A 14125-nucleotide genomic window follows, 5' to 3' on the forward strand; every position below is an offset into this window, starting at 1 on the left:
AGATATCATCTAACCCCAGTGAGAATGGCCCACATCACGAAATCTCAAAACTGCAGACGCTGGCGTGGATGTGGAGAGAAGGGAACACTTTGACACTGCTGGTGGGACTGCAAACTAGTACAACCTTTCTGGAAGGAAGTATGGAAAAACCTCAAAGCACTCAAGCTAGACCTCCCATTTGATACTGCAATCCAATTACTGGGCATCTACCCAGAAGGAAAAAAATCCTTTTATCATAAGGACACTTGTAGTAGACTGTTTATTGCAGCTCAATTTACAATCGCCAAAATGTGGAAACAGCCTAAATGCCCACCAACCCAGGAATGGATTAACAAACTGTGGTATATGTATACCATGGAATACTATTCAGCTATTAAAAAAAATGGAGACTTTACATCCTTCGTATTAACTTGGATGGAAGTGGAAGACATTATTCTTAGTAAAGTATCACAAGAATGGAGAAGCATGAATCCTATGTACTCAATTTTGATATGAGGACAATTAATGACAATTATGGTTATGGGGGGGGAAACAGAAAGAGGGAAGGAGGGAGGTGGGTGGGGCCTTGGTGTGTGTCACACTTTATGGGGGCAAGACATGATTGCAAGAGGGACTTTACCTAACAATTGCAATCAGTGTAACTGGCTTATTGTACCCTCAATGAATCCCCAACAATAAAAAAAAAAAAAATACTTTAAAAAAAAAAAAAGAGGAAGAAAGTGAAGAAGGATTGCTAAAGCAAAATTGACAAAGGGTAAGTGATTTTCAAAGCTAAGGTAATAGTGAGTAATGACTACTACTTTCTCCTTTTGGGTTTGACAGTTACTAATGTAAAAAATAAATCTGTGGTATAGATGAACAAAACACTGAACATGTAGGAATAAAAGAAGTTACTAATCAAAATGCCTTTAAAAGTATTGATCTCTTTAGTACGGATCACTTCTGTTTTTTCATGTGTAAAGTCAAAGCTATCTGGAAGATCTTCAAAGTCCCTTCCACTCTCCCCTTACACTTACATGACTGATTTTTTTTTTCTTTCTATTTCTTTGCTCTAACCCTAACCCACGCCCAGCCCCAGGTAACCACAAATGTACCTTCTATCTCTAGATGTTTGCCTTTTTGGATATTTCACATAAAGGGAATCATGTGATACATGTTCTTTTCTGTCTAGCTTCTCCCACTGGGCATAATGCTTCGGAGGTCCACCCATGTTACAGCATATATCCATGCTTTGTTACTTTTTATTGCCTAAAAGCATCCCATTGTCTGAATAGACTACACTTTACTTATTCATTCACCAATTGATAGACATTTGGGTGGTTTCCGCTATTTGGCCATTGTAAATAATGATACTAGGAATATTTACATCCAAGTCTTTGCATGTAACATTTTTGCATATGCCAGTATTAAGACTGTACAACATAGCTTATACAGTACGTTCCTAGTTTAATTCCTCCCACTTTCCTCCCCGTGCAGAGAAATAGTTTTAAGCCATGATTCCCCAAACTTATTCGAAGTCACCAACCAGCCTTTGAAATTATAACATACTCATGGAAGACCAACAGATATTCAAGAACTATAAGCCACACCTCTACAAAAAGCAGCTTTGGACACAAATTATTTATGAACTATTTTGATTATGATTAGAACAATTTAAAAAAATAAGATTCTGCTTTCCCATCAAGTCATTCTTCTTTAAACTACAGATCAATAAATTGGTAGAAATTTAATTATATAATTAGTATAAGGAATAACCTAACACATCTAGTAAAGAAAAAGGTAGTTGGTACAATGAAGACACAGCACACCTGCAGTTAACTTACACACTGCTTTCACTGCCTCCAACCAGAGAAGGGTGGGATTCCACTCCAAGTGTTACTGATGCGAAAATGTGCAGTTCAAAAGAATACTTCTGAACTCAAACATAAAACTACATACCTTTTTTATATTAAAGAATATTTGAATCGGTTTAATTTTGGAAAAAAAATCACTAGGATTGTAAAAGATATATAGAACAGATATTAGCATTATTATCGTATGGAAACAGATGGGGAGAATGACCTAGAAATAAGATCAAGGAAGAAGGCGAATACAACAAACTCCTCAAATATATATATATTTTTTTTTTTTTTCAGTTTTTTTTTGGCTGGGGCTGGGTTTGAATCTGCCACCTCCAGTATATGGGGCCAGGGCCCTACTCCTTGAGCCACAGGCGCCGCCCCACTGCTCTAATATTTCTAATTAGTAGGTTATGAAGAGGTCCAGTGACGTGGGAAATAAAAAATTCACGTAACCTCAAACATTTTAACTGAAAATGCACAGATATAAATTTATTCGCTGATCTATGATGTATTGTAGTGTGAAATGCGTTTTTTCGTTTGTCTGTTTGTTCTGTTTTTTTGCAAATGTCCCCACAGATGCAATTTTCATGCTGCCCAGCTTGCATATTCAGCACGCAAAGGCTTACCTTTGATGTCCCCGTACCTAATTCTTTTAAGTAGGCCAAAGATTTGAAAACACCTGCAAAGATATGTGAGGACCAATTTTCTTTATTTTTACAATTTTATTTCATTCTCATAGTTGTCTCCTTCACATCTATTATAATTCCACAGCGTGTTGTTTTGGGTTAGGGTAGGTGGCTCCACAGATTCTTTCTGAAGTATTTAACTTTGCTTTATAAAACAATTCTCTTGTTTTCACATTGTATACTTATAATATTCAGAAAATAACATGATTAAATAATTAATTATGAAAACAGGTCTTAACAGGTTAAGAAATAGTCAAGTCAAAATTCTGATAAAATGTAACAACCTAACTAGAATATCACCCATCGCCAACTAGCTTTAGAAGTTCCCCCACATGGTGCCAAGGATGGCCGTTTATCCGTATTACCAAGGATTTGGAAATCTTATTTGACCCAAAAACTGATAATTCTTTAAGAAATCATAACTCAAAACTCTATTTTTTTCAGTCAAACACTTTCAAGCCAAGAAAACAAAACCACCCTCTCCAAAAAAAAAAAAAAAAACACAACAAAAAACCCCACCAGCCATCACTTAATTAATTACATAATTTGTAAGAAAAATAGCAGAAAATGAGAACGCTGTGGGTTAGTTCACACATGTCAGCAAGAATACAAACGGTTCTCTCAGTAAAATAATAATCTAAGCAGTATTAAGATACAAATACCTTAGTTCTCCAGAAGCCATCATTTTTATTGCTCTGTAGAAACAATCCCTTATATTTGAGAGGAAATGATTGAGAATTATCCCATTCCTATTAATTAAGTACTCTCATCCATCCCACAGTAAATAATTTAAAATAAATAACCTGAAAAATCTCAATGAAATTTAGAAAAGAATAATATGATTTGGCAAAGAGAGTTATCTAATGATCTCTGTGAAAGTATTGGCCTTCCTATTTCCTGGTTTTTAGATATTTATTTATTGCAAGCACATGATGCCACACTAAGCAAAGAAATCCGTTTACACAGCATACATTCTTCATACAGGCAACCAGCAAAGCGCTTACCATAAATGTTTACAATTCTGAATTATTTTAATTCAGATTAGTGAATGGAAGATTGCTGAGTCTAGGTATCTTAACTCCCTGGTTTAATCCTATATCCTGTAGCATCTAGAATATTAAACACAAAAAAAAATGCTTAATAAAATATTGTTGAATGCGGGCGGCGCCTGTGGCTCAAGGAGTAGGGCGCCAGTCCCATATGCTGGAGGTGGCGGGTTCAAACCCAGCCCCGGCCAAAAACCACAAAAAAAAAATAAATAAATAAAAAAAAGATAAATAAATAAATAAAAAAAGTATTTGCTTGTTCACTTAAAAAAAAAAGATTTAAAAAAAAATATTGTTGAATGAATAAATTCTCTTTCTTTCAGATATATACATTCTTGGGTTGGTGTTCAAATGTTTTCCTAATTCTGAAAAACATAATTTTCATGTACTTAGTGTGAAATAAGTTTCCCTTCAACCATTTGACTCTGATTCTTAGAAGAAAACAAGAAGATGATGCACAAAAACTAAGTTATTCTCAGCCATACAACGATCTGGTTGTCTTTAAGCAATACATAACAATAACCACCCGACCTTTGGAATTTCTAACATCTATATCCCACAGAAACAGTTTTCTCTTCCTCCTCACACGTGCTGTACAATCATCTACCTCTTACTTGTACTTTCACACTGCTGGTCTGACAACTCTGCTGAGAAATTATTTTATATACATTCTTCCCCCAGCCACCAGCAAATAAGAATATATTTTATATTCCCATTTGTGGAAAGATCAAATTCATCTAAGAGTTCACTATACAGAAATAAAAGATACATGGGAAGACACTCTGAACCAGGAGGTAAAAAAAAAAAAAAAAAAAAAACAGGCTTTGCCACAAAACTCCCTCACCCCCAACACACACAATAAACATTTTTCAAGTACCAATGCTGGCTTTGGATAGAGAAATGAATATAACAGCTCCTGCATTCAAGGAACCAACATTTATTATTTTACATTAATCAACTACCCATAAAAATCCCAAATGTTACCTTGTTCTCCCTTTCTCTTTAGGCGTCTTTAGTTTGGTCAATAAATGAGCACTTTTGAAGCACCCATAACAACATAAATAATGGAGTTTATTAAACAGAAAACTATGCATGCATTAAGCTAATTATTATAACAGCACTCTGAGTTGTTGTGGTGTATTTTGGAGGATAAGGAACAAAATCCTAAGAAGGGAGTTAACTTGTCCTCATTCACAGTCAACTGCAGATCTAGGTTTAAAACAGGGCAGGTCATTTCAAAGGCCCATTTTCATTATCCCAGGCCATTCTGTTACTGTATGCCGTACTCTGTATGCCCAGCACCAGGTGAAACACCAATCGGAGCTCTTAAAATTCCATGTGGAATGACAGATTGACACAAAAAACACATTAGATGAACCTATCCAATAAATACAATTTATAATAATATTTTCTCTGGAATGACATCTAAATGAAACACTAACTCACCAGAAGAAAACCATGAGATACGTACATGCTAAATAGCAATTCATTACAATTATCCTTTCATAATCTGTAAAGCTATATTAAATCATTTCAAACAAAGGAAAACACCCATATTCTACAACATAAACAATGTTTTCACGTGCCTAGTTAAAACAATCTAAAATATTAACCCCTGGCCCTCCAAACGACCATATCTTTCACTTTAATAGAAAGGTCGCTAATTTCATATATAAACAAAGTAAAATCATTGCAATTCTTTCTCCCTAGAAACAAGAGAAGGAAATGACGAAGAAATATACAGTAGTCTCATTTATACAAAACTTTCCCTGAGGAAATAGGTGGATCTAGAAACAAAAGCATAGAACAGGGCAGCACCTGTGGCTCAGTGAGTAGGGCGCTGGCCCCATATGCCAGAGGTGGCGGGTTCAAACCCAGCCCCGGCCAAAAACTGCAAAAAAAAAAAAAAAAAAAAAAGGCATAGAACAACATGCCAAATAACAGTGGTGGTCAATGCAGCTCAAAAGTTGAGAAAAGATTGTTCAAAAATAGCTCTTACACACCAAAGTCATTTAAAAAAATTTCTTTAGGGTGGCGCCTGTGGCTCAATGGAGTAGGGTGCCAGCCCCATATGCCAGAGGTGGTGGGTTCAAACCCAGCCCTGGCCAAAAACTGCAAAAAAAAAAAAATAATAATAAAATATTAATAATAATTTCTTTAGCAAAAGAATTCTGTTATAATAGGTGTTGTCCAGTTATTATGAATGCTAACATATAGGAGCTAAATCGAAATTCATTTTTTGATCCTGAAATAAAAATGAATCAGATACGTTTATTGTTATGATCTCAGTGATCATTACATTCTACATTTTATCCTCAAATTTTCAAAAGCTGCATTCACATTGCTCTTACCATATTTTCTTCTACCACTTTTCTTAAGAAAAAATAGAAAAAGTAAAAATGTTATCTCACAAGCAAAACTACTGCATCCTATTTGTCTTTGAGAGGTTGTTGCTTTTCACGAATTTGATATCTACAATTGTTGTGTACTTTAAGAAATTACAGATAACTTTGACCAATAACCTTTTTTTCTAACTCAGTATGAAAACTGAAAAATTATCATGAGCAACCTAAATAAAACAAAAAATAATACATGTCATCGGCAATCAATTTCATATTCCACTCATATTTTTTGTGGTTTTAACAACAGGATTACATTGTTATCTAGAGTTTCTTTTTGGATAAAAAAAAAAAAAAAAAAAAAAAAAAAAAAAAAAAAAAACCTATACTTGCACTCTGGGAGGCCAATGCGGATGAATAGCTTGAGCTCATCAGTTCAAGACCAGCCTGAGCAAAAGCGAGACCCCATCTCTACTAAAAATATAAAAACTGAGGCAAAAGGATTGCTTGAGCCCAAGAATTTGAGGTTCCTGCAAGCTATAATTCCACAGCCCTCTACCCAGGGTGACAGCTTGGGACTGTGTCTTAAAACAAACTAACAAACAAATAAAACCTTATACTTTGTTTCAACTCAGGCACTGAAGTGTGGTGATTAGAATGTTTCTATTAGACAAAATATAAAAATAAACTAGAATTAAGTGATTCTTGCAAAAGTGAAAATCTTTAACCAATTACCCCAACAATCCTAAGTGGACTTATCCATATAATGTAGGAGTTGTATGACATTTGACAACTGGCTGAAGTTAAAAAACAAAAAGGCATCAAGTACCAGGCAGAGCACTGTGAGAAGGCTGAGATGTATCTATAAAGAAAGAGTTTCTAATTGTACATCCCCACATACGTGGTTTATGGACACAAAGATTTATTCACACAAAGACACAAAGATATGAATCACCACCCACTTTCCTTTGACTATGTTAAATACTGATAGAAAGGCATCTAACCACACCGCTTAAAGTTGTAGCAATACAACTTCAAAATTCCATAGAAAAGTCACCCAAATTTAATTCTAAAGATTAATGAGTAATTATTTCAAACATGAAATTGAAATATGATTATACTCCTAATATTGATTGTGTAAGGAGTTAGTGTTAAACAATTTTATTACTCACCTTGGTTTTTTTCCTTATCCCATATGGTTCAGTAATTTGTTTTCTAAAGAACATATGCTTAGGGGGAGTAAACAAGACATTCTCCTCTCCCTTATTAATGACAGAGGTACATTCTTCTATTCCTTATTAATGACATAATTAAGTTTGCCTATTTATAGTCCAGACCATCTGACCTCATGGCCTACATGAATAAGTAGATTTGTTTAGTTGTTAATCCTCACAGTGTGTGCTTAGTAGCAGTTAACCAGTGACAGATAGTAACTAGATTATTATCTTTATTATCTTCACAATAAAACATGGTGATATTGCAGTTTGGGCTATTTTGGTTTATGTGGGCTTTAAATATGATCAAATTTGTGAGCAAAATTTGAAAAGTATAAATCTCATACATTTATTTTATGGGAAATTTACATTTGAATTATGTAGGTCAGATTTCTACAAGGTATTTGAAATATACCCCTTTTTTAAAAAATATAACCACTGATCCACTAATTATTTTCCAGATTTTAGATATGTTTTATAATAGCAAACAGATTTATAATTTTAACATTTGAAATCTCTCCTAAGTACAAAGAATCATTACTTCACCTTCATTCTATAAGGTTTTTATAATCTTATCACTTCTGGAAAGACTTCTTTAAACGCTAATTAGCTATATGAAATACTTTAAACCATAAGGCAATGTTAGCTCATTTTCTTAAGACCTCAAACATTCATCACTAACCCTTTGGAATTTCAATTTAAGGGAGTATTTAGACCATCCACAGGCATTCTACACAAAAATTTTAGTATGCATAAAAGGACTCATTTTCATATTCATCTAATATTCCATACCAATCATCTATTGAAGGGATGGAACAAATGTGGTCTTTAAATGAAGAATGACGTGTTAGCACACACATTGCACAGAAAGCACAGTACTATAAGCAAGGAGATGAGGCAGGCTGTACTCCTCAGTTAGTTCAGCAAAGTCATAGGTAGTCCTATGCCAGCCATGTCAGAATTTCCAAAAGCAACCTGCTTATACGGCCAGAGTTAATATTAAACTTAAGGTTTGCTTGAAGAGTCATGTGCTAAGGTTTTTTTTTTGTTTGTTTGTTTGTTTTTTAAATCTCAATTTAGGTAAATTTGGCAAATACAACTTTTATTCACTACTTACAGGGTTGTTAATGCAGCAGCCCATGTCAGCACAGTATAGGGGGGAAAGGGTCAACCTAGGAACTGAAAAGCTTAATTCCAGTTTGAATTTCTCTATCAAGTAACTTAATGCCTCCGAATCTCAGTTTAGTTATTTGCTCATGTTGAATGAAGAAAACATACAAAGTCTGCCTTATAAGGTTCTTGTATTAAAAAAGACGATTATTCTTTGTGAAAGATAAAGCCCTAGACAAGTGTAATTTTTCACACTGTTTTCTGAAATGTTCACCGTAATTTGAAAGGAACTTTATCATGTCTTAATATCATGAACAGTAACTAATTTTATATACACAGACTTTACTGAAGTATTACATTTAAACTATTTTTTCTTCCCCAACAAGCATAAGTTACATAATTGCATATACATTTAATGTGTCAAGAATAATAATTATGTAATTTACTCTCCAAAGCATTAATTCACAAAACCTGTAAGTTATTTAGCTGTTTCTACAAAAATGCTAAGAAACAGTCCTCAGATATATTAAAATGTTTGAGTAATAGTTCAAAGGAAAATATTGCACATTTAAAAAGCAGAATACTAAAAAATGATAAATTATTTTAAAAGTTTTACAAATTATATATACTTACAACTCTTCCAGAAAGCCTCTATGAAAGAGCACCGTTCCTTTAGCTATTTACTTTTGGAGAATGCTAAACTAAGTGTCCTGTTCTATTACTAACTCTACTGTTTACAGGTGTGTGTGTGTATGTGTGTGTGTTTGCTCCAGGCACTTCTTACCTCTGGCAAATATGTAAAAGAAGGAATTTACTGGTCTTACAAAATCATTCCAGGAATGATCACGTAACATTTTCACAGGCCCTTTTTCTAAAGGGTATGTGTCTTACACAGTGATTTTACAAAGCAGCTCCTTATCTAATAATTTAGACACTGGAGAATCCAATTCTTTTTCTCCTTTATAAAGTTATAAATGCTTGCAAATTCTCAACCCATATAAAATATTTTTTAATGTTTAGGCAACATCTTATTAGATTGATTTATCATTTGATTTTAATGTTAAGAAGTACATCTGTGTGATATTAAAGAAAAACTTTAAAATTGTTTGTAGGATGATAGTCTAAGGAAAGCTGAGCATATGCAAATAAAATTCAGAGGAAAGAGGGGGCATTTAATTTTGTATAAAGAAAAAGGAAACAGGTAAATTTCCTGGCAGATGCCCTAAGATTTCTCCTCATCAGTCCTGGGCAAACCCCATTTTCTACCATGGTAACCTCAGTGCAGCCAATGGAAGCCAGTACTTGAGCTTCCCGGCTTCACCCCTACCATACAGGCCCTGATAAGAATAGAACAGAATCCAAAAGGCTAGATTTTATAATCTAGTCCTCTTATAAATCAAAGTGCATCTTTGTAACAAATTAGATTTTTCCAGGATACTCAAAATCAAATGTAAACTATCCAAAAAATAGGTGCAACAGAAACTTTGGTGCAAAATTAAGTTCCATTACTTCCAAATGTACAATATTGACTCGGCTACAACCCTACGGGGGTGCCTAACTTTTTTTTCCTCTGCCACACACTGAAAGAACGAGAGTTGTCTTGGGCCACACTTTATTATTTTTTTTAAATTATTTTTTTATTAAATCATAACTTTGTACACTGATACATTTATGGGGTTCAGGGTACTGCTTTGATATATGTGGGTCACACTTTAAATACACAGACACTGAGGAAGGCTAATTAGCAAAACGAACGCCTGAGCATACTTTTTGTGAAATCTAACAAATAAGCAAAAAAAAAAAAAAAAAAAAAATCCTCACGAAATCAACATGCCACCTGCAAGGCACAGGTTGGACACCCCTGGAAAATAAGACCTTCTCCTGGCACTTCCTTTCCAGCCCTTAGGAGATGCGACTGTCTTTTCTACGGCTCTACTTATTTGTACCTACATCCCTCTCCATGACAAAACCTCTTTGAGTTAATAAGAATAACTCTAGAGCTCTAATACAGAGCACTAATAAAATTGCACTGTACACTGGGACATTTGCTCCAAGAGTAGATTTCAATGTTCTTACTACAGAAAAAAGATAACTAGGTGACAAGGTATGTTAATTTGCTTGACTGTAATAGTGATTTTGCTATGTACAACATACATTGCATACTTCAGATTTTTTTTTTTTTTTCACAAGAGGTGATCATACTTTCTATTTCCACTTTTCTCTTTTCTGTGTCTCATACACTGTCATGAGCCCTCTCCATCTGGCTGCCACCCCCACCCCTGCAAAGGCTGTCTCATATCTTCATTATCACCAATAAACCTTACGTCGCTCTAGATGGGGAAGAACAGGAATCCTCTCTGATGTTATCTCACTTGACTTCTTCACAGCACTCTAAACATTTGATATTGCCAATCTTGATCCGGAACCAGACTCCTGTGAGCACACTCTGATATGCCTGAGACCACCCCAATTAGTCTCTGCTGTCCCTTTGATAGTTCTTAGTGCCCCACTGCTCCCGCCCCTTTTACTGCCAAAGGTAGTGTACTCCAGGATGCAAACTCAGTTATATCAGGGCACCCCAACCTAGAGGGTTACTACCTTTTTTTTTTTTTTTTTGAGACAGAGTCTTACTGTGTCAACCTGGGTAGAGTGCCGTGGTGTCACAGCTCACAGCAACCTCAAACTCTTGGGCTTAAGCGATTGTCTTGCCTCAACCTCCCAAGTAGCTGGGACTATAGGTGCCACCACAATGCCCAGCTATTTTCTGTTGCAGTTGTCCTTGTTGTTTAGTTGGCCCAGGCCGGGTTCAACCCGGCCAGCCTGGGTGTATGTGGCCGGCGCCCTACCCACTGAGCTACGGGCGCTGCCCCCTTATTACCCATTTTTTCACATCTCCTCTTGGCTGCTTCATTAGGTACCTCAGATTGATAACACCAAAAGTGAACTCCTCGCCTCTCCTGCCTTCCTCCTCCTCATGTCAGCAAAAGCTCTGTAGAAGCAAAAATCATGTAAGACTTTACCTTGATTCAGTCCTCTTTCCTTCACTTCCCACAGTGAATCCAAAATAGAGGCTAAATCTACACATCATGTCTACTACAACCAACAAGTCCAATTCAACACAACATCCTCTCCCAGTACTACCCCAACAGTCCCCCTGCCTTTCTTCTCATACCTCAATCCAGTCTCTCCCACAAAGCTTCCACGGTCACATAAACTCTATCAATTCATTCCTTGCTTTAAATTTTCCAAAGCTTTCCTCTTAAAACAAATGCCCAACTCTTCATCCTATTGAATAAAGCCCAGCAAGGTTGAAATGCTATCTGATTCTCAAGCCCCTTTCATTGGCCCACTGGGCTCCAGCAACATTGGCTTTTTTTCTGGTCTGATATCCATAAGCTTGCCCAGTCTTCCAAGCTCTGCTTTTGCTGTTGCCTTGTGAGTTTTCGCTATCCCTCAGATCTCAATTTTTTTTTTTTTTTTTTGAGACAAAATCTCAAGCTGTCCACCCTTGGTAGAGTACCTTGGCGTCACAGTTCACAGCAACCTCAAACTCTTGGGCTCAAGTGATTCCCTTATCTCGGCCTCCCAAGTAGCTGAGACTACAGGTGAGCCATGGCTCACGCCTATAGGGGAGCAAGAGCCCATCTCCAAAAATAGTCAGATCTCAATTTAAATGTTACCTTTTCAAAGACTCTTGGGGATCTTGTCTAAGGTAGCACACCAGTTGCTATCCCATCACCCTATTTTATTCTCTTCAAAGCATTTATCACTGTTCCTCTTAAAATTCATTTTGTTTGTATGGCTGTCCCCTTCAAAACTCTGTCCCTGTGGGTATCTAAATTCTGAGAAGAGATACTCTGTCAGTCTTTTCCTGATGCCTGTAAACTACAAAATCAACAAGTCTTTGTCAAATAAATGAGTTGGTTATGAGAAATATATTTTTTTTTGTTAATTGAACCACTTAAATACATCTACCTCCTTTTTTTGGAGGTGGGGGGACAGAGTCTCACTATGTGGCCCTCAGTAGAGTGCTGTGGCGTTACATCTCACAGCAACCTCAAACTCTTGGGCTTAAGTGATTCTCCTGCCTTAGCCTCCCAAGTAGCTGGGACTACAGGTGCCCGCCACGATGCCCAGCTATTTTTTGTTGCAGTTGTCATTGATGGTTAGGTTGCCTGGGTTCAAACCCACCAACTACAGGACTACAGGTGCCCGTCACGATGCCCAGCTATTTTTTGTTGCAGTTGTCATTGATGGTTAGCTTGCTGGGTTCAAACCCACCAACTTCGGTGTATATGGCTAGTGCTGTAATCACTGAGCTACGGGTGCCAAGCCAAAATACATATACTTCTTAACTGTGGCTAAGTGTCTCTGGAAAAACTTCAAGATTAATTTATATATATATATAAGGGGCAATACTATTAACCCCTGAAAAAAAAAATTGGTAATTACGTTACTTTTGTTTTTTTTTAGTAGAGATGGGGTCCCATTCTAGCTCATGCTGGTCTCAAACTCCTGAGCTCAAGAGATATTCCTGCCTTGGCTTCCCAATGTTGCCAAATAATTCACACTGCTAAATTAAGACTGCATTATGTGGCCCTGGAAGAAAGGCTGAAAACTCTAAGCCTATGGCTGGATCCCACCACTGTTGTTATCTGCTCCACTGGCAGTGGCCCAGGGCTGCCAGTAACAAGCAAACAAACATAATTCTGATGCCTCTAACAGGAATAGCTTCAGATACATAAGAAAAGCCCCTTCAGGGAAAAGTGCTCGCCTTCCTACTTGGATGTGTCAGAAAAGGTTACACCTGGGATAAATTGTAAATGCAAGGGGAGAAAAAAGGTCTTAACCGTCCAAAGACAAGGGCTATCCAAAGAAGGTCATGCAGGCCGTGCTGAAGAACTTGGATAATTTGGAGTCAGTAAAATGGGGCAGGAATACGATATTTGCATATGGGACTATTATGAAGAAGAACTGTTAATTGTTAAGAAAATTATGAAGAATTGTTAAAGAAGCAAGACAAGTGACAAGCAGACCAATTATCAGTAATCCCAGTAAAAAGTACCAAGACCTTGTACCACTGAGAAGAGAGAGAAAAGAATGGGCAAAAAGACATTTAAGTGTTACCAAAAGATTTAGTGACCAAATCGGAGGTTAGCAAAAGAGGAGGTGGGAAATCCAGCAGAAATCCCAGTGTATGACTATGATAATTTGGTCAATGATGAGACCAATAATCAGGATAGAAATTACAGAAGACTTCACTAAAAATTAATTCATTCTGGAAAAACTGTGTGTCCTCCAACTGAGATGAATTATTAGTAGTTTTTTCTATTCAATTTACTACTTTCCTATCCCTAAGAGAAATTTCGTCTTCCATTCAGGGGTCCTCAGACTATGGCCTGTGGGCCACATGTGGTGGAATGATTGTATTTGTTCCTGTTTTGTTTTTTTACTTCAAAATAAGATATGTGCAGTGTGCATAGGAATTTGTTCATAGTTTTGTTTTTTTTAAGCTATAGTCGGGCCCTCTAACTGTCTGAGGGACAGTGAACTGGCCCCCTGTTTAAAAAGTTTGAGGATCCCTGAAATTTCTAAACATGTATTTCCATTACCTCAGATTGTAGATTTTTCCAGAGACAAGATAAATAATGCAAATCATGACCAAGTCACTTTATTTGCCAAGGAAACTTATCATCAGAACTATGCTTTCTGGCCAGGTGCAGTGGCTCATGCCTATAATCTTAGAACTCTAGAAGGCTCAGGCTGGAGGACTGCTTGAGCTCAGGAGTTTGAGACCAACCTGAGCAAGAGCGAGGCCCCATCTCTATTAAAAATAGAAAAACTACACAGGTGTCGTGGCACGTCCCTGCAGGCAAGAAGATCACTTGA

The 14125-nt window shown here is 36.5% G+C and overlaps 1 protein-coding gene across 8 annotated transcripts in view; it reads right to left on the bottom strand.

Moving 5' to 3' along the window:
• Window positions 1-14125, bottom strand: part of COBLL1 (cordon-bleu WH2 repeat protein like 1) — a 196347-nt gene that overhangs the window by 105188 nt on the left and 77034 nt on the right. Inside the window, exon 1 of one of the 8 annotated variants that reach the window (XM_053596900.1) lies at window positions 8870-8908. The exons of the other annotated variants lie outside the window; for them this stretch is intronic. The gene's annotated coding sequence lies outside the window, so the exon portion shown is untranslated. Of the gene's footprint in view, window positions 1-8869; window positions 8909-14125 lie in introns of those variants that run through there. 8 annotated transcript variants of the gene reach the window in all.

This window comes from Nycticebus coucang, chromosome 7, assembly GCF_027406575.1.
Source record: "Nycticebus coucang isolate mNycCou1 chromosome 7, mNycCou1.pri, whole genome shotgun sequence".
Classification (NCBI taxonomy): domain Eukaryota; kingdom Metazoa; phylum Chordata; class Mammalia; order Primates; family Lorisidae; genus Nycticebus; species Nycticebus coucang.